This window comes from Typopeltis vanoorti, chromosome 15, assembly GCF_054136105.1.
Source record: "Typopeltis vanoorti isolate ZY-2024b chromosome 15, IOZ_Tvanoo_1.0, whole genome shotgun sequence".
In the NCBI taxonomy this organism is placed as follows: Eukaryota; Metazoa; Arthropoda; class Arachnida; order Uropygi; family Thelyphonidae; genus Typopeltis; species Typopeltis vanoorti.
In genome coordinates, this window is record NC_143563.1 from 9,966,438 (window position 1) to 9,985,847 (window position 19,410).

Here is a 19,410-nt window from a genome sequence, read left to right on the forward strand (position 1 = left end):
ACTATATTGTAGCTAAGTTTATTTCCTTATTTATTTTCGTTATTGTCGGTATGTCACTGCCTCGAACATCTATTAAACATTTGAGATTTCTCAACGTGCATACCATCCTTTCCAAACATTTGCTTCTGCACACAAAAGGTCCGACACGTCACTGATGTTGTTGGACGAAACTCGCCTAGGAAGTCCTGCATATGACTGATTGCTCTGCGAATCTGGCAGGGTGGTGATTTCTGCCTCGTGAACTATTTTGTTGTTTTCTCTCTCCCTGGTAGCAAAATCTAATTTAAGGAGAAATAAAGGAAGCAGAATCTTATTCAGAAAGAGTGGACTGTTCTCTCCGTAACTCACCAAATGTGGCTCTACTCCATCCAATGACCATGACTTTTCTACCGACGTACGAGGGCCCACTCATGGAGATCGAAGGGAGATAGATCGGGAAAACCTTGCTGCTCAGAGTGGCCTTTTCTGGCAGTTCCATCAGGGCGATATCATAGAGGAGTTTGCCACTGTATTTCTCGTGAAACACCACACTCACTCCGTGTATCGTATGGGGTTCTGTCATTGGCTTCATTCGATCCCAAATAAACAACGAAAATGGAAGCATTCCTGCAAGAAGAAAAAGAAATTAAAATGTCGATTGGAAAACCAGACCTCCCTGTGATTGGCTGAGCACTCAACAAGAAGTAATTCTTACACTGACATGAGATCGATTTGTTTAAGAACTGGGAGAAAGTAGTCGGCAGCAGTAAGGACAGATCTTCTGTTAATCAGGGATCCATCGCAGAGAAAGCTTTTCTGATTGGAGCACTTGAAGAATATTGCAGTCTACAACACAAAAAATGATTAATTGAATTAAAACATTTGAAATCAGAAGCGATATTTTAACAGAATGAGCATATTTCAAATAAAGCAACGAAACTACTCAAAATATGCAAATAGCTGTAGGACTCATCGAGGGAGGCTGTAAACTATCCAACCTAGCTATCATACCTTCCTTTAAATTCATTCACACTAGATGCACTCACTACCCGTAAGGTCAAATTATTCCACTCACTCTTTATCGGGGTGTCAATAACGTCGATCGCTATCTACGGGTAGATCGCATAATGCTTTGGGGTCAATCGAAATTTATTTTGTCTCAATTTTCAAAATAACATATAGATGAGTCCGAATACGATAAAGCAAATAAATAATGTTAACCTATTTATCAAATAATAATCTATATTATGGTTCTATTTAAAATTTACGTTAATTAATACTTAAAATAAATATTTTTTGTACAATAATTCCAGTTTATAATTCAATTATAGTAAATTGAATTTTATTTCAAAAATTTCAATAGAAAAATTACAAATATTAGTTAAAAATATTTAAATTTCCCGCTATGAGACTTTTGTTGTGGAGTGTACTTGGAAATGTATGCACCCTCATAGACACGCCCACTTTGGGTTTTGTTCGCTTTGATGCACTGTACGAACATAACACGTGAAGCTCGATGTATAAACGATAGCAGGATTATAAACTCGGTTTTTGTTTTGTGCTGGTGCTCTACTACAAGTTTAAAATTTGAAGTTTAAAGTGTTCTAATATAATTTAAAATTGTACCATCATGACTACTACGAAAAAAAGCAAAGACATATCACTATCGTCAAGAGTGGGAACATGACTCTTTCTTTATTATGATCAAAGACAAATGTTGTTGTTCGATTTGCAATGGAAGTGTTTCTCTGCCGAAAAAAAGGGACGGCACTTGAAACGATACTTTTTCCTGCTATTCTTACATCAAATACTTCGTCTTGCTAATCGTTCCTCTCCCATTCAGTGATCATATCACCTGATAGAAGCTTTGCTCGCATATTTCTCGATGCTTACAAGTTTACAAAGTGTTTACTAGAGATATGATGTCTTCAATTTTAATCTTTTAATACACCGGTGTCCAAAAGCTAAAGAGTAGTTACAGTTTGATCTGCATATGAAAATATTTTCATCACTGCAGCCAAACAAGGCGAGAATATGTTTCAGCATATTAATTTATTATATTACTCAAAACGAGTGTTGTAAATTTGGTACAAATTAAATTGTAATACGTTTTTCTCAAAATTTATAAATTTACAAAGGATATAGATAAGTGATTAATATAGGGTGCTTATAAGAAACTATGCGGAGAGACATATCAGTATGGAATAGGTTCACCCCGAACTGCGATAAACACGCACAACTTTCAGGAGTTCTTGAGGCAAACTGACCCATTGCTCCTTCAGAGCAAGGAGTGGCGAGCAGTTTTGTTTACTGGAGAGGAATTGCGAGCAGCAGTTCCCCTCCAGGAGCAGCTTCTTGCTAGTGCCTCCCAAATCTGTTTTATGATAAGCAAACCATAGGAAAAATATAGGATCGGTATCATCACCTTTTATAACTAACCATCTTGAGTAGACTGAAATATGTATCCAGAAAGCTGACCTCTTATGTATATTTGTTTCAGATATGATTCCAAATAAATCAAACATTTCTGATCTCTCTGTAGACTTTTATTTCGAAATATTAGTGTTATTGGTTTGTAAAATTATAGTTGACGAACCATCTTAGTCAATAAAACAAACAAACCATTATATTCAAGGCCATAGAACATTCTCTCTCTCTCTCTCTCTCTCTCTCTTCTCTCTCTCTCTCTCTCTCTCTCTCTCTCTTTCTCTGTGTGTGTGTGTGTGTGTGTGTGTGTGTGTGTGTGTGTGTGTGTGTGTGTGTGTGTGTGTGTGTGTGTGTGTGTGTGTGTGTGTGTGTGTGTGTGTGTGCGTGCGTTGTGCCTGCTTTTCGAGATAAAGGATCTTAGTTTAGTTTAAAAATTCTTTGATGAGTTTCACCCTTGTATATCTTGTTATCCGTTGTTATTGTGAAAGCCTACTGGAAGACCACTACTGATCTTTTTCCGAATCCTTTAAATGTAAAGGATTCGGAAAAATTCCACTTCCCAAGAGCATAACATAAGACATAGTTAATTAGTTTTAAGCTGAACTAATTAACTTTATAAGATGATGGATTTCATTAATGTGTAGGATGAACTCCTCGCTCAATGTAGGCTGAAGTTCCTTGAGAAAGGTTGAGATTCGGTCTTTAAAGTAGGGCAATCGAATTATCTAACTCTTAGACCACGTGGTTAAAATGTGATATCGGTATGCAATTTTTATTGATGAACCTACCATAAAGTTCATTCGTTATGTGGATGCACCTTAAGATTTGAATTGGATTCTGACAGAAACTATAGAGGTAAAAGACGTTGTCTACTTCATCGTCCATCCTATTGGGCTTAACGTCTTCATTAATGTGAATGTTTCTGTGGTTTAGCAGTTCTTCAGTTAATGTTCAGTAATCGGACCACACATTTCCTAACATATAAGAATCTTAATGAAATAAACAAATATAACCCAAGTAATTTGCAAGTCGTTGGACATACATCATCGGGCTTACTGTATATATATGGGGTAGGGGTGGGGGTGTTTCAATAATATTTTTGTCAATAATGTATTACACCTTTGATTTCTATGGTCAAATAAGAAGTAATAAGTATGTATTTCATTATTTCTAATAAAATTTCTAATAAAATATATATTATATGATGTATATATATATACAGAGAGAGAGAGAGAGTAGGCTGAAGTGGAGTAACCTCCCTGGAGGTGTCATGGAATAATGATAATAATAATCATGATACATTGTGTACAAGTGGCTCAATGATATTTACTTTTTGTTTTTAAATTAACAAGCAATTTTACCATAACCAACTTCCTCAATATTGTGTTTATGTATGCAATAAATTTAGCTTAGTGGATTTGCATTGTCTACTTTTAAGGCGTTTTCTGAACGACAACATTCATTCTCTTAGCAAGTAGGATATAAATGTAATTACATTTCAAGAATGCAAAATAAAGCCAAGAAACTAATTATGCCGTTTTTTTTTAAATAATAACATACCATACTTCTTATTTGAAGTTAGAAATGAATGGTGTAATACATTATTGAAAAACCTTTTTAAACTTGAAGCATAAATTTAAAAACACATTTCGTTTTTAAAAATAATTATTCTAGTAATATTCACAAGAGCGCTTCAAAAGGATTCCTTAGTTTATCCAAAGAGGTAATTTACATGACTTTGTTTTTTTTTGTAAATTTTCTGGATGACATAAAATGAACGATATTCATGTAGTTGAATTTTGCTGTTTATAAATAATTGTTGAAGAAATTACCAACTGACATATATTTGTAATGTTTATTTGTTTTTTATAAGCCTATCTTTGAACAAAGGGTAAGACAATTTTCCCAGCGCTGGTTGAAACGAATTGATAATTTTATCCAACTTACAAATTCTTTGTTGTTCTTATTGTCGACCTTGTAGACCTTATGTAAATAAGGTCTACAAGGTCGAACAAGGAAGTAGTAGATGGATTCACTTCCCCATCTACTACTTCTTATTGTTCTTCTTGTGGTTGATGCTGTTAATTGAGTTAATAATCCTTTCATCCCAATAGGTTCATCTTAACGGGAAAATACTTGTAGAGAGGATTTCAAATTTTCACCTCGCTGTACTGTAATGTAAAGAACTGTTGTTCATTCTCACTGATGATTTCCGATACATTAGACAAAATATTTCTGAAATAAATATTTTTTAGCATGGCATACGTGCGAAGTGCGAATGTTTAATTATGAACAATCCACAGGTCTCGTTATACAAGAGAATAGTAACATGGATATTTTATTAAAATAGTAAATATTATTAGCATAACACATCCTCCATATTTGATACGCATCTACAGGAGATGAAATAAATGGAACAGAATCTTACACGCCTACATAACAGAAAAAAAAAATATACGACATACATCGCTTTAGGAAAGCAACAACAGTTAATTATTACTTTTTTATCAAAAGTAGTTTCATGGAAAATCAGTGAAATATTAAAAACTTCTTAGTATCTTTGAAATTGCAAAACATTTTTGAAATGCAGCTATAAATTTAAAAATAAACCTTGGCTTTTACTTTTTAAAAGATCTTTAACTTGCACAGTTTTCAATCTATTTTCAAACATCCCATGTTAACTAAGTTATCACAGACTGGTAAAGATAGTTATCTAAGTGCTCCTACAAAAGTAATATCTGAAAAATTAGATGCAACAGGCAAACAATCTGTCACAAATGCAGAATAAGATTTGGCATGATGATAGGGTCGGACTACTCTTCTAGGCACAGGCTTCATACCACAATCTTTAGTTAATGGCACAACATCAGGAGGATGAGAAGTGGGCGAACTTTTACTATGCTTCTTAACACTATTAGCTACATTTTCTACTAGAGATACTGTATTCTCATTTCTTGGACTAATGAATTGGGCAGTACATGAATGTGAACGATGATATTCATGCTTTCCAGTCACCTGATTCCCATTTAAATGAGAACAGCTCCCACTCAAAGAGCCAAAAGGAGAATCTGGATGGATAAATAAAAATTCAGAAGTTACAGATCTTGCATAGGATTTTAGTCTTCTTGAATCTGAATGTCTGGAAATCTCAGGTGTGGAAAGTGCATGTTGTGCATATAATGATCTTTGAGAAAGAGCAGCAGAAACCTGTAGAGAGCGGAGTGATGGTCTTTGAAGGTAACTACTGGTAGACTGGCTCCCTATAGACACTAAAGAACTATATGAACCTGAAGAACATCGAGGTGTTACGAAAAAACCCACTTCATTTTTAGGTGATGAGTCACTGAGTTTTGATTCTCCACTAAAATCAATGTCTGTCAAAACTGACATTCTTTGATTTCGTCTTCCCAAGTGAGGAGTTGGTTGCCGTTCAGTCACATTTTTCATATGATCTGGAAAATTGTGAAAGTCTGCGTTGCCATTCTTTAGAATAGGGGATAATTGCTCTTTACAATCAATCAGTGCATGATGAAGATTAACACACTGCCTGCTCCACATTCCACTGACTGAAAGTTGAGAGTCCAATGTTTTGGATTTGCAGAGTGCCTCACGTCTACCTTTGCTTCGACTTACAGCTTCTCGCAATACATACATCCAATCATCCAATCCTTTAGTACACCAAAAGAAGTAATTGGCCTTCTTGTCCAACTTTAACTGCAATTACGTCATCCCTTTTCTTATCTGCCCACTGAAGACTTTCAACTTCCACAAGGCTAACTTTGTATAAGAATGATCCCATTTCAGATATGCCAATCTTGGTTCCCTTTTTAAAACAAGCTAAGTAATCTCTTGTAAAAATAAAGAACCTTTCTTTCCAGCGACTAAAAAATCTGTCCCACTGTTGCCATAATAAGCCTTTTTTTAATGTATTTCCTTCAAGAACACCAAATTTTGAATCAAGCTGTGATTGTGAAGTTGTCATAATTCTTTTTTCTTCAATCAAATTTTTCATGCCTCGAAGTAAACAATAGTGTCTCTGATTGAAATTTGCGAAATGTCATGTCTAAAATATTTCTTCAGAAGAGTAATTCGATGCATCCAGTAGAATCGTGAGATGCTATTACATTATACAAAACTCCTGTCCGTTGCTGGCGTGAAATATCTTCATTAAATCATGTTAAACGAATATTACCAAAATATTCACACACTTGCTGTCCAATGTCTTGTAACAATTTGTAACTCTTGAAAGGAAATATGGAAATATAGTCCACAATTCTATTCTACACCTCTCAACATGTCTTTATTGCTAGATTGTAATATTAGTAGTATAGATTGTAATATCAAAATAATAATAATAATAATAAAAATAATAATAATAATAATAATAATAATAATAATAATTATTATTATTATTATTATTATTATTATTATTATTATTATTATTATTATTATTATTATTATTAAAAAAAAACGAAACTTACCCATATCGGAATTGGAGGTCGTCTACTCCAGTGGTTTAAAGCATACACGAAAAACAGAAAGCACATCACACGTATAGGATCAGTACACAGCAAAGAGGTACATGTAACCTGTGGAGTACTGCAAGGAGCTGTCCTATCTCCCATTCTATTTAACATATACACACACGACATAAGCCAACTCCCCCTAAAAAGTAAAATCTTCAGTATGCAGACGACACTGCCATAGTATCCATTCACAACACTGCAAAAATCGCTTACAAAAATATGCAACACGACATCAATCAAATCACTAACTGGTTAACCGAAAACGGCATATATATAAACCCTGGAAAAACAAAGCTAATGATATTCAAAAACCCCCAAACCCTGCCCATAGAAACTAAATATCTCACTATCCACTATCAAACATTCATCCTCCTATACACAAAGTGCATAACCTAAAATCACAACCATCACACAGGTGAAAACAACACGCTACCTTGGACTTAACTTCGATGCAGATCAAAGTTGGAATAGCCATACAAACTACCTACATACCAAGCTTAGGATAATAGCAAGAAAACTATACAGATTAAAAGACATTGCCCCAACCCACATAAAAATACTAATCTATAAATCATTATGTGAAAACATTTTAAGATATGCAATCACATCATACGCATTCTGTGCAGACTACAGACTTAACAGGCTACAATGGTTGCAAGATAAAATGATAAAACTGATATTCTGGGAACAACCCACTCTTATGCAGGAAGCATGGACAAAACACAAAATATTAAAGTGAAACACTTACGCCACTACACAATCATGTTAAACCACTACTACAGCCCAACATATAGAGTAACCAGAACAACATATCAAATAACAAGACCACAGTCAACAAACTACATAACATATAAGTACAACAATCACCACGGCAAAGCCACCCGAAACTTCTACGTACCTGACATGATAAACAAACTGCCGTTCGACAACAGAAACCTAGGAACATACAGAGAGCTGAAACAGGCACTACATAAATATTATAGCGAGAATGAAAATTAGAGCAATTCCTGTTTCTCTCTCCCCCACCACACAAATACACACCTACGACAACCCCCCCCACTCTCAAAAAACTATCACTACAAGAACACAAAGAAACAAACACACCATGTCTAAATCCAACCCTATTTGCACAAAAAAAAAAAAAAAGTTAAACTGTAATAGCAGTCGAAGGCTTTCAAGCATGTACCAACAAACAGTAAAATCAACACCTGGCTTGTGACCACTATAGGAACACAACCATGAAACCACAACCCTCTGTCATCTATTATCTTCCTCAAATAAGCTCTGCTAAGCTTCGAGGAAGAAAATTACTAACTTGCAAGTATCTGTTATACACACTTGTAATGCGTTATAAATATTATATACATATAATTACTACAGCAACTATGTATACAATTCATCTGAGACATAAAAAAAAAAAAAAAAATTCTGTATAATCCTTATTGCAAATACTGTAAATATTATTATTGTATGTAACTTATACTGAGACATAATAAAATGTAAAAAAAAAAAAAAAAAAAAAAAAAAAAAAATTATTGGCAACTCAAGAAATAAAAAAATAAAAAAATAAATTATTATTATTATTACTGAATTGTGTGTGTATGTTGCATTACTGCATTGTATCGTGAATTCTGTGCACATTGGTGCCAATCCATATTTAGCTAGTTTAAAAAAATGTATATTCATATTTATAAAATGTACTCTGCATTTTGTATATCGAATTTTCGTACTGTACAGAAAAGATATGTTTTTCATTATGTGTGTGCAGATACTCTGTGTGATAGTAAACCTTATCATTTTCATTGTAAAAATAAATAAGTCGTTTATAAAAAAAAAAAAAAAAAAAAAAAAAAAAATTATTATTATTATTATTATTATTATTATCATTATTATTATTATTATTATATTCTAAATTCAAAAATTCTGTATAAACCTTATTGTAAATATTGTAAATATTATTATTGTATGTAATTTATACTGAGACATAATAAAATAAAATAAAAAAAAAATAAATAAATAAAAATTATTATTATTATTATTATTATTATTATTATTAAGCAGAAACTTCAGTGCTGACTGTACGTGGCTTCATGATATAAAGAGAGTAAAATTCTTTTCCGTGATGCATTTAAGTCTGGTTCTGCATTTTTAATATTCTTTCAGCTAACAGAGATACTTTTCCACTTTAAGTTATTACTAACATGAAACGAGTTAGCGAATATCAGTTTTAGCAGGTGTTACGAAATATGAATGGATAGCTTACTAAAATATTCGTTGGTATTTTAGACTTAATGTACTTACATTTCTTTTCATGCTTACTTCCCTTCTCGAGATATGCAAATTCCTCTGTAAGTGCTGAACAAATTTAATTAATGTACTGATTCTGCTTATGTTGTGTCACGAATCTTTCTCGCTTACAAGTGACTCTTCTATGAAGCATGGAACATTAGAATTCGTTTTTAAAGCTTTCACGTGTTTTGAAGTATATCTTTACGAAAAAGATTCATTATATCAGTTAAATGCAATTGTTTCCATTATGATGATGAGAAATATCATTAAGATGTAAGAGTATCGGCACTGTAATAGTAAGCTCCTTAAAAAATTCTATTTTAACTAGAAAATTTTCCAACAATCCATCTAAAAATGTTAAATAAACAAATGTTTTAATTAATCTCATTTAACAATAATTAGGCCATATCCTGTGAGATATTATTATTATTATTCATGCTCCCCAGGGTGTTGAAATACTCATTATAAAATGCAAAATGCAGACCTTCCTAAACATTATTCGAAATACTAGTGATGGTGGTCGTCGGTAGATGGCGTTGGTATAGTTGCGATCAGTTGGATTGAGTGGTGGAGACAGAGTTGTTGAGCAGGTGTCCTCCCTCGATGAGTCTTTGGACTCCCTGGAAGTGTCAAATAATAATAATAATAATAATAATAATAATAATAATAATAATAATAATAATAATAATAATAATAATAATAAATCTTTCTACTTTTTTAATTCATTCTAACTCTTCCTAATTGTATTGTAGGTGTGCAGAAATGGTAACTTTTGGATCTGGCCATCTGCATGGTATTACGGAGCGAGGGTAGATCTCGGTATTCAAGTTTCGCATTTGCCATTGTGCAAAGTTTAAAAATGTTTCCCATACTCCTTTCAGTAATATTATTTTAGCAATTTGCTCATATTTCATAACAATGTTACGGCCGAGTTGGATAAAGGGAATGGATACACTATGAAAATGTTGGACATCACAACATTTTCAAGTGTATCCATTTTCTTGTAAATAAATACACTACGAAAATTTAACTTGCCAATCGAGTTAATAAAAATACTACACTCATACCTGAAAGACAGATATATGCAGGTCAGGGTCGGAGAAACGATTTCGTCCAGACACAGGGTCTTCGCAGACATACCTCAGGGCTCTCTTCTGGCCCCTTTTCTGTTCTCAATCTACGTAGTAGACATCCCTTTGAACCAGAGAACAACATTAACTTAAATCTGGCAGATTCACACCCACTGTATGCCACTGTATGCCACTTTTTGATATCCGTCTGTCAAGCATCCCCTAATCCAAGTCCAGAGATTATATTCCAATCCGATATTCTTTATTTTTCTAAGGCAATTGATAGGATAACACACGAAAGCCTGTTGCATAAATTAGAGAATATCGGATTGGAATATAATCTTTTGACTTGGATTAGGGGATGGCTGACAGCCAGATATCAAAAAGTGGCATACAGTGGCTGTCAACTGCTAGAACAGTGGTCTAACTCAGGGTTCAGTCCTTGGCCCATTATTGGTCAATCTATACATTAATGACATCAGGCAGGATCTAACATCAGATGTGCAATTCTTTGCTGATGATGCAAAGATAGGCAGAACAATAAGGGATGCTACTGATATTCAGCAATTACAAAATGATTTGAATGGACTGGAAATCTGTAGAAACGAAAATGGCTGTCAGTTTAATGTTAGTAAGTGTAAAGTTACGCATTTAGGCGTTATTAGAGTTCCACAGGCATATTATATTAGTGGGCTTATGCTGCAAGGGATCTTGGTGTATTGATGGATAAGAATTTAAAGTTCAAAGGTCACATATCAAAAGTTGCCAATACAACTCAGAGGATAATTGGTATGCTGAAGCGAATCTTAACATGTAAGGATAAGGAAGTCAATGTGATTCTTTATAAGGCATTGATAAGACCACACCTGGACCACTGTGCACAAATTTGGTCTCCCGGGTTCCAAGGGGATAAAGAAGCTGCGGAAAGGGTGCAAAGCAGAGTTACAAAGATTATATCCGGATTATGGGATTTAGATTATGAGGACAGATTGCGAATATGTGGATTGCAGACTCTGGTTAACAGGAGAAAGAGGGCGATATGATAGAGGTCTATTATATCAATATTATAATCGATATAATAGAGGACTTTTAAATGGGTGTTACAGCAGGATATCAACTGATGAAAAATGTTGTTATATGGAAGATGGGGAGAGGACAGGGGACATCCATGGAAGTTAAGTTTATTAACAGTCAAGAAGGGGGTAAGAGCAAGATTTTCCTCCCAGAGAGCAGTGAGTGGAATAATTTGTCATTAGGTGTAGTGAGTGTATCTAGTGTGAATGAATTAAGGAAAAGGTATGATAATCGGTTTGGGTGATTTATAGCCTCCCTGGTGGCTTCGGATAATAATAATAAAAATAAAATTAATAATAATAATAATAATAATTTTTTTATGTCTCAGATAAATTACATACATAATATATAGAATACGTTACAATTGTGGATAACTGGATAACAGATGCTTGAAAGTTAATAATATTTTAAAATAATAATAATAAATTTTTAATTAAAATTTATGATTACATATTTAAATTACATGTGATATTTACATTGTGTACATACATATATTTCACTACATATGATACATTTGTTAAGTGCGTTTAATTTCATATGATCCGTACAACACTTTACATGCGTTTGATTACGTATGATTCATACATTGATTACATTGAAAAAAAAATCAATCCTTTTTTATTATTAAAATTATGATTGTATATTCTGATTGCATATTTACACCACATAATATTTCATATTTACAACAGGTTTAATTCTGTTTTTTTTTTGTTTTGTTTTTTGTAACAATGGAATTCTTACCGATTTTTTCTTTATTTTCCCTTTTTTCTGTATAATGAATTATTTTGGGGAGGTTTTTTCTAATTACTTCCTCGAAGCTTTGCAGAGCTTATCTGAGGAAGATAATAGATGGCGGTACTTTCGTGGTTATGTTTCTATACTGGTCGCAAGCCACGTGTTGATTTCACTGTTTGTTGGTACGTTCTTGGATGACTTCAACTACTATTACACAGTTTACTTTTTTTAGCAGGCAGAGTTGGATTTAGACATGGCGAGTTTGTTTGTGTCCTTTTAGTGGTGATTTTTGAGAAGGGTTTGTCATAGGTTTTGCGTGTGTGTGTGTGTGTGTGTGTGTGTGTGTGTGTGTGTGTGTGTGTGTGTGTGTGTGTGTGTGTGTGTGTGTGTGTGTGTGTGTGTGTGTGTGTGTGTGTGTGTGTGTGTGTGTGTGTGTGTGTGTGTGTGTGTGTGTGTGTGTGTGTGAGAGAGAGAGAGAGAGAGAGAGAGAGAGAGAAAGAGGAATTTCTCTAATTTTCATTCTCGCTATAATATTTATATAGCGCCTATTTCAGCTCTCTGTATGTCCCAAGGTTTCTGTCGTCGAACGGCAGTTTGTTCATCATGTCAGGTACGTAGAAGTTTCGGGTGGCTTTGCCGTGATGATTGTTGTACTTATATGTTATGTAGTTTGTTGACTATGGTCTTGTTATTTGATATGTTGTTCTGGTTACTCTATATGTTGGGCTGTAGTAGTGTTTTAACATGACTGTGTAGTGGCGTAAGTGTTTCACCTTAAATATTTTGTGCTTTGTCCGTGCTTCCTGCATAAGAGTGGGTTGTTCCCAGAATATCAGTTTTATCATTTTATCTTGCAACCATTGTATCCTGTTAAGTCTGTCCTCTGCGCAGAATGCGTATGATGTGATTGCATATCTTAAAATGTTTTCACATAATGCTTTATAGATTAGTATTTTTGTGTGTGTCGGGGCAATGTCTTTTAATCGGTATAGTTTGCTTGCTATTATCCTAAGCTTGGCGTGAAGGTAGTTTGTATGGCTATTCCAACTTTGATCAGCATCGAAGTGAAGTCCGAGGTAGCGTGTTGTTTTCACATGTGTGATGGTTTTGGTTTTAGGTTCAGCCCTTTGTGTATAGGAGGGTGAATGTCGGATAGCGAGATATTTAGTTTCTATGGGCAGGGTTTGGGGGTTTTTGAATATCATTAGCTTTGTTTTTCCAGGGTTTATATATATGCCGTTTTCGGTTAACTAGTTAGTGATTTGATTGATGTCGTGTTGCATATTTTTGTAAGCGATTTTTGCGTTGTTGTGAATGGATACTATGGCAGTGTCGTCTGCATACTGGAAGATTTTACTTTTTAGGGGGAGTTGGCTTATGTCGTGTGTGTATATGTTAAATAGAATGGGAGATAGGACAGCTCCTTGCTATACTCCACAGGTTTATAAACAGGAAGCACATCACTGAAGTAGACGATCTCCGATTCCGATATGCGTTAGTTTCGTAACGTTTCGTAAACTAACATTATTGCACCATAAAATCAAACCCAGACGTGTGAAAAAGAATACTTTGGGTAGACATTTAACGAGAAGGTAATATAAATCTCATCTTATCCTCTTTTACCCTCTTTTATATTGCGGAGTTGAGGGTTTATTAATCATCAGACCTCAATCCGTTCACAGGATAAGGTGGTCAGTCCTACTCCCTGGTGTATCCCGGTGTATCCGTAGTGTGTTGAGTTTTCAAGGCCGGTTTGCCTGCTTTGTGAGATGAAAAACCCCAGGATAAACTGGGGAAAATACCCTAATGTCCACGCCCAAGACTGGCTAACTTGGTTATTGCTGAGGAAGTTCCTTCACCTCCTCATGACTTCGACGGGAATCGAACCTAGGACACTCCTTCCCCAGGCATATGGTTGCGAAGCGCACAGCCACTCGGCTCACCTCGCAGATGGGTAATAGAAATATAATGATAAAAATGGTAATATACACTGCATGGAAAGAAGTCAACGGACACCATAGTGTGAGGAACAAACAGCCGCGACGAGTAATGAATAGGATGTAAGACCTCATTTTGTTGATGACAGCAGCGATCCTACTGACGTACGTTTCACAAGCGTGCGATATCGATCAATGGAAATTTTGAATCTTCTTGTACGCAAGTAATGAGATCGCTTTATGGGGCGCATGTTCCTTGACCTCATATAAAACTCCAGTTCATCCCACAGATGCTTAATAGAGTTCAGATCAGAACTGTGTGGAGTCCAGTCAATTGTGGTGAAGTTCACGTGCACAAACTACACAGTTACAGCAGCGGTCTTATGACATGGTGCATTGTCTTGCTCAAAGAGACAATGGTCCGTTCCGTAGAAAAACCAGGAAGTAAGAAGAATTGCATTGTCCAGAATGATCACATACCTCTCTGAGTTCAATGTTCGTGTAATCACAAATAGTGGTCCGAGGACAAATCAGAAAAAAAAAAAAAAAAAAGAAAGAAAACAGGATCATACCATCCACCGACACCTCCGAAATTCATAGTTCAGGTGCACGCTCTGATTAAAGGCTATCACCGAGCATCTGTGATCTTAGCGGGCATGTCTCCTATAAGGTCTGGATAGAGCAACTTATAAATACCGGCGAGTGTATTCCAGTAAGCTCTCTGGTCAAATTTCATACGAAGCTTTTGTAGTTTTTTTTGTCTTTGAAATAACACTTGATTTTTATAATTTTCGCATCGCCGAAGTGAAGCCTTTTGGCTCTTTATTCTAGTTACAATTACAATCAGAAAACATTAAGAGTCATTACTAGAACTAAATGCTAGCTTGTTTTATTTTATTATTCTAAATATTTTTATTAAATTTTTGTATTTAATAAACACTGTTATACTATTTTTATAAATATATGGACTTCTAATCAGTAAACTGCAGCATATGGGGATGGATATAGTGTTGGTGAGATGGATAGGAGGGTGGTTGATGGAGAGATAACAGAGGGTAATTTATTCAGGAGTAGAGTCCAAAAGACGGCCTGTGACTAGTGGTGTGCCGAAGGGTTCTGTTCTTGGACCACTGCTTTTCAATTTGTTCAATAATGAAAAAGAAAAGGATCTGAGATGAACTGTTCATTTATTTGCTAATGATGCAAAGTTGGATAGAGCAATAATGAATCCACAGGATGTCAAAATTTTGCAGAATGATTTGGATGGATTGGCAGTCTAGGCTAATGAGAATGGATGGCAGTTTAATGTAGCAAAGTGTAAGGTTATGCATTTTGGCGTGAAAAGATTAGCAGCAGTATATCACATTGGTGGAACTGTACTCCTGGAGGTTGACGAGGCCAGGGATTTGGGAGTGTTGGTGGATAGGGAGTTGAAGTTTAGGGGGCACATCGCAAAAGTGTCTAAATCAGCTCATCAGATCACTTGGTCACTGAAGAATAATTTGAAGAGCAGAGATAAGCGAATTATTATTCCTCTTTATCGAGCCTTGATAAGACCCCCATCTTGATTACTGTGCCCAGATCTGGGTACCTGGGTTTCTTCTTGATGGGGAGGAGGTAGAGAGGATCCAGAGGCGAGTGACCAAGATGGTAGCTGATCTATGGAATAAACCTTACGATAACAGGTTGAAGATCTGTGGGTTACAGAAATTGGTTGATAGTCGGAAAAGGGGAGATATGATTGAGACATTCAAATTACTGAAGGGTTTTTACAAGATTAATTCAAAGGAAATTTTTGATAACAGGTCTGGTAATGGGAGAACTAGGGGCCATTCATGGAACCATGAGCAAGAGTGTAGTTAGCAAGGGTGTTAGAACTTCGTTTTTTACTTTTAGAGTGGAGAATTTAAATATTAGTGTACATAATGTTTTTTTCCCAATAACAATATCACAGCTTATTATTATACAGCCTATTTACATATATACAATTTTTTTAATGTCAGTATCTTCATTATTGTTATATATTTTACTGACTGTTGTATTACATAATCTGCATTCTTTGAGTGTAAGGATTACGTGTAGATGAGTGAGGCGTATTAATCCCACCTGCTTCGAAGCTTGGATTAGCTTTTATGAAGAGTGTGGGATTTAGCCTTCGCTATTTATGTTGTTGTTGTTACTGTTTATGTATGGGATGTAGGCATTGGATGCTGAACAGTGTTTTGCATTATGAGAAAATATCAAGGATAGTGAGGGAGCCTGCTCCACCTTTGCTTCGAGTTGCCTTGGTGTTGTACCAACAGGTGTTCAATTATGCTTGGATTCGCAGAGAGTTCTTCAGTATGAAACTCTTAGATCGTAGTTTTCGATCTCAGAGTTTCGCATACTGGCTGTAAAATAATAAGGGATTTTTATCCCCTTAATTTAATTAACTTCGCCACAAAAAATAGCAGTTTGGCTTTTTATCTTGGTGTATTACTTTGTTAGTATATTTTCCTGAGTTCGTTTTTTAATGCTCTGTAGTTATCAGTGTGTTTTAGGTTTCTTGGTAGGCTGTTGAGTTGCGTGGGTATCTGATGTGATCTCACAAAAGAACCGTATGAGTTGTTGAAGGATGTAGAGAATTGTTGTAGGTCGTGTTATACGATACGTGTCTCTGTTGTTTCGATAGGTGATGTTGAAGTAATTCCTTGTTAATGTTTGTAGTATATCAGGTTTTTAATGTTCAGGATTCTGTGTGTCGCCATGTGCTGGTCAGATATTGGTTGTTGCGTGTCAGGTGTCCATATCACTGTTGACACGATTTTCCTGTGTAATGTTTCTAATTTTGTTAGGTGACTGTTTGATGTGTTTGCATAGACTCTTATTATACCGTATCTGAGTAGGGATTCGTAGATACCCTGATATAGGAGTTTTTCTTTTATGTTAGATGGAATGTCTTTTACTTGGAAGAGTTTCGCTGCGATGATCCGGAGTTTGGTATGTAGGTAATCTATACGTTTTGTCCATTTAAGGTGGGAATCTATATAGAGACCAAGGTATTTTGCGCGTGTTACAGGTTTGATTTCGGAACATTGGCAGGTATTTTTGTTGTTAATGCAGCGGTATGTGTGACTGTGTATCGATAGTGGTGCGGGGCCCATGACTCTTCGGTTGTGTATTATCAACATCTGTGTTTTGGTGCCGTTGATTAGAATTGCGTTTCGGTAGAAGTATGTTGTGATTTCATTTAGGTCTTGTTGTGGTTTGCAGAGAGCCGGGTTGATGTCTTTGTGGATTGCTAGTAGTGCAGTGTCATCTGCGTACTGAAATATTTGACTTTTTATTGCCATCTTATGGACATCGTTAATGTATATGTTGAATAGAATAATAATAATAATAATAATAATAATAATAATAATAATAATAATAATAATAATAATAATAATAATAATAATAATAATAATAATAATAATAATAATAATAATACACCCATCGATATATTATATAAGGCATGTTTATCAATTTGTGTTCAAATCCTGAGTGGTTGCCGGGATAAGAAGAGCACTAATGTAGCTCATGCATGTCGTACGAGGCGACTAAAATGGGTACCCAGGGAGGGTAATGGATGGCAATGCTGTAGCCAATGAAGTTCTAACTGAGGCTCGGATATTGCTGTTACCCTCTTGCCGTGATCAGAGCTTTAATAGCTCAATAACACCTTTTCCCTACACTGTCCTCTACAGATAACGGGGAAGATGAAAAGCATTCTTGCTTCGCCCCTTTAAGCCAGTCCTTATAAGGACTGATTAATAACTGTTTGTGAATACAGGTGTACTTTTACGATAATAATAATGATTATTATCGTAATATATTTTTTTTTTCATTTTAAAACTTCTTATCTGATGCACTTTGTTTTTTCATGCAAGGAATGATACTTTTTAAAATAATTAAATCAGCAGGATGTAGTTTTTAAAAGAGGTGTTTGATAAAATTTTGTTTATGTAATATATTGCATAGGCCGCTGCTTTATGTAGTTCGATAAAAGATTGAAAAGCATAGAATTAGGAAATAAAACAACAAATAAGAATTTAAATCAACGATGTGTATTTCAGGAAAGACCTCGCAATGAGTGAAAGCAGTTTAACTTCGCCAGTTAAAAAAAATTAATTTCATTTAATTAAACCAAATATACTAATGTTTTTTGATTCTCAAAATGAAGTCAGAAATGACATTTATCCCTATCCAATTTTCGAAGACTGGTGGGCAACAAACCTTCACCTTTTACCAATCACAGAATAGTAGACCTGTCTATTATTCATTCTAATTGGTATCCGGTTAGAGAGGACGGCAGAAAATATCTAGTGACCCCAACACTGTACATTGTCTTCTGAAATAGTGTGGGTGCTGCCGCTGACTTTTTAAAGTTTATAGGACGAAAAATGCGAGTTTCCGTTACAAAAATACTTGCTTGTATGCGCTGTTGTCGACTAACTGAAAATCAATCGTAGAAAGGTTTAGAAATAGTTCCTCCTGTAGGCGATTAAAATCGGCCTTGAAATGTCTTTCTTAGGACTGCCTAGCACTATGGATAAGAACATTCTCACAAAGCTACCGAGGCTTTAACATTTTAGATATTAACGTACTATAAATTAATGGATTTTGTTGCTTCGAGAAAAATATTTTGAAACTCGGTGGAATTTGATTGCTCTAGCTGATCAGACGGCGTGTTTGACAATGAGCTAACATCTCACCAAACAGCAAAACACTTAATTAAACATTCGCTATTAAGAGAAGCGGTACAGGTTATTAAAATTAAGCATACAATTAAATTTAAGCAAATTATTATTAAAGGAATCAGTACAAGCATGTGTCCCCGCGGTTATCCTAATGGTTGTGCGCTTCGCAACCATGTGTCTGGGGAAGGAGTGTCCTAGGTTCGATCCCGTCGGTAAAGTGAGGAGCTGAAGGATCTTTCTCAGCCTTAGCCAAGTTAGCCGATCTTGGGCGTGGTCAGTAGGATTTTTTTTTTCCCAATTTATCCTGGTACTAACAATGAGAAGACATTTATTTCTTAAGTCTCAAGTAAAGCAGACCATTACCAAACAGGCAGGACAGCTAATATCAGGATATCTGAATATAAGGACTATATCTGGTTCCACTAATACAGCCATTCAGGACTTGGTGACCATGCTTTGGACATCCACCACAAAATACGCTGAAAGGAAGCCACTTTACTACACCACAGCCAGTATAAATATAAGAGATTACTCCTGTAATCAGCCTCAGCTCTAAAAAACTCCCCCAAACCTCCACAAATTTGGATGCATGAGACTGCCCCAAATATGAGAAGCTTGCATTCTACAAACATCGTCCCAACAGCCAACAGAACCC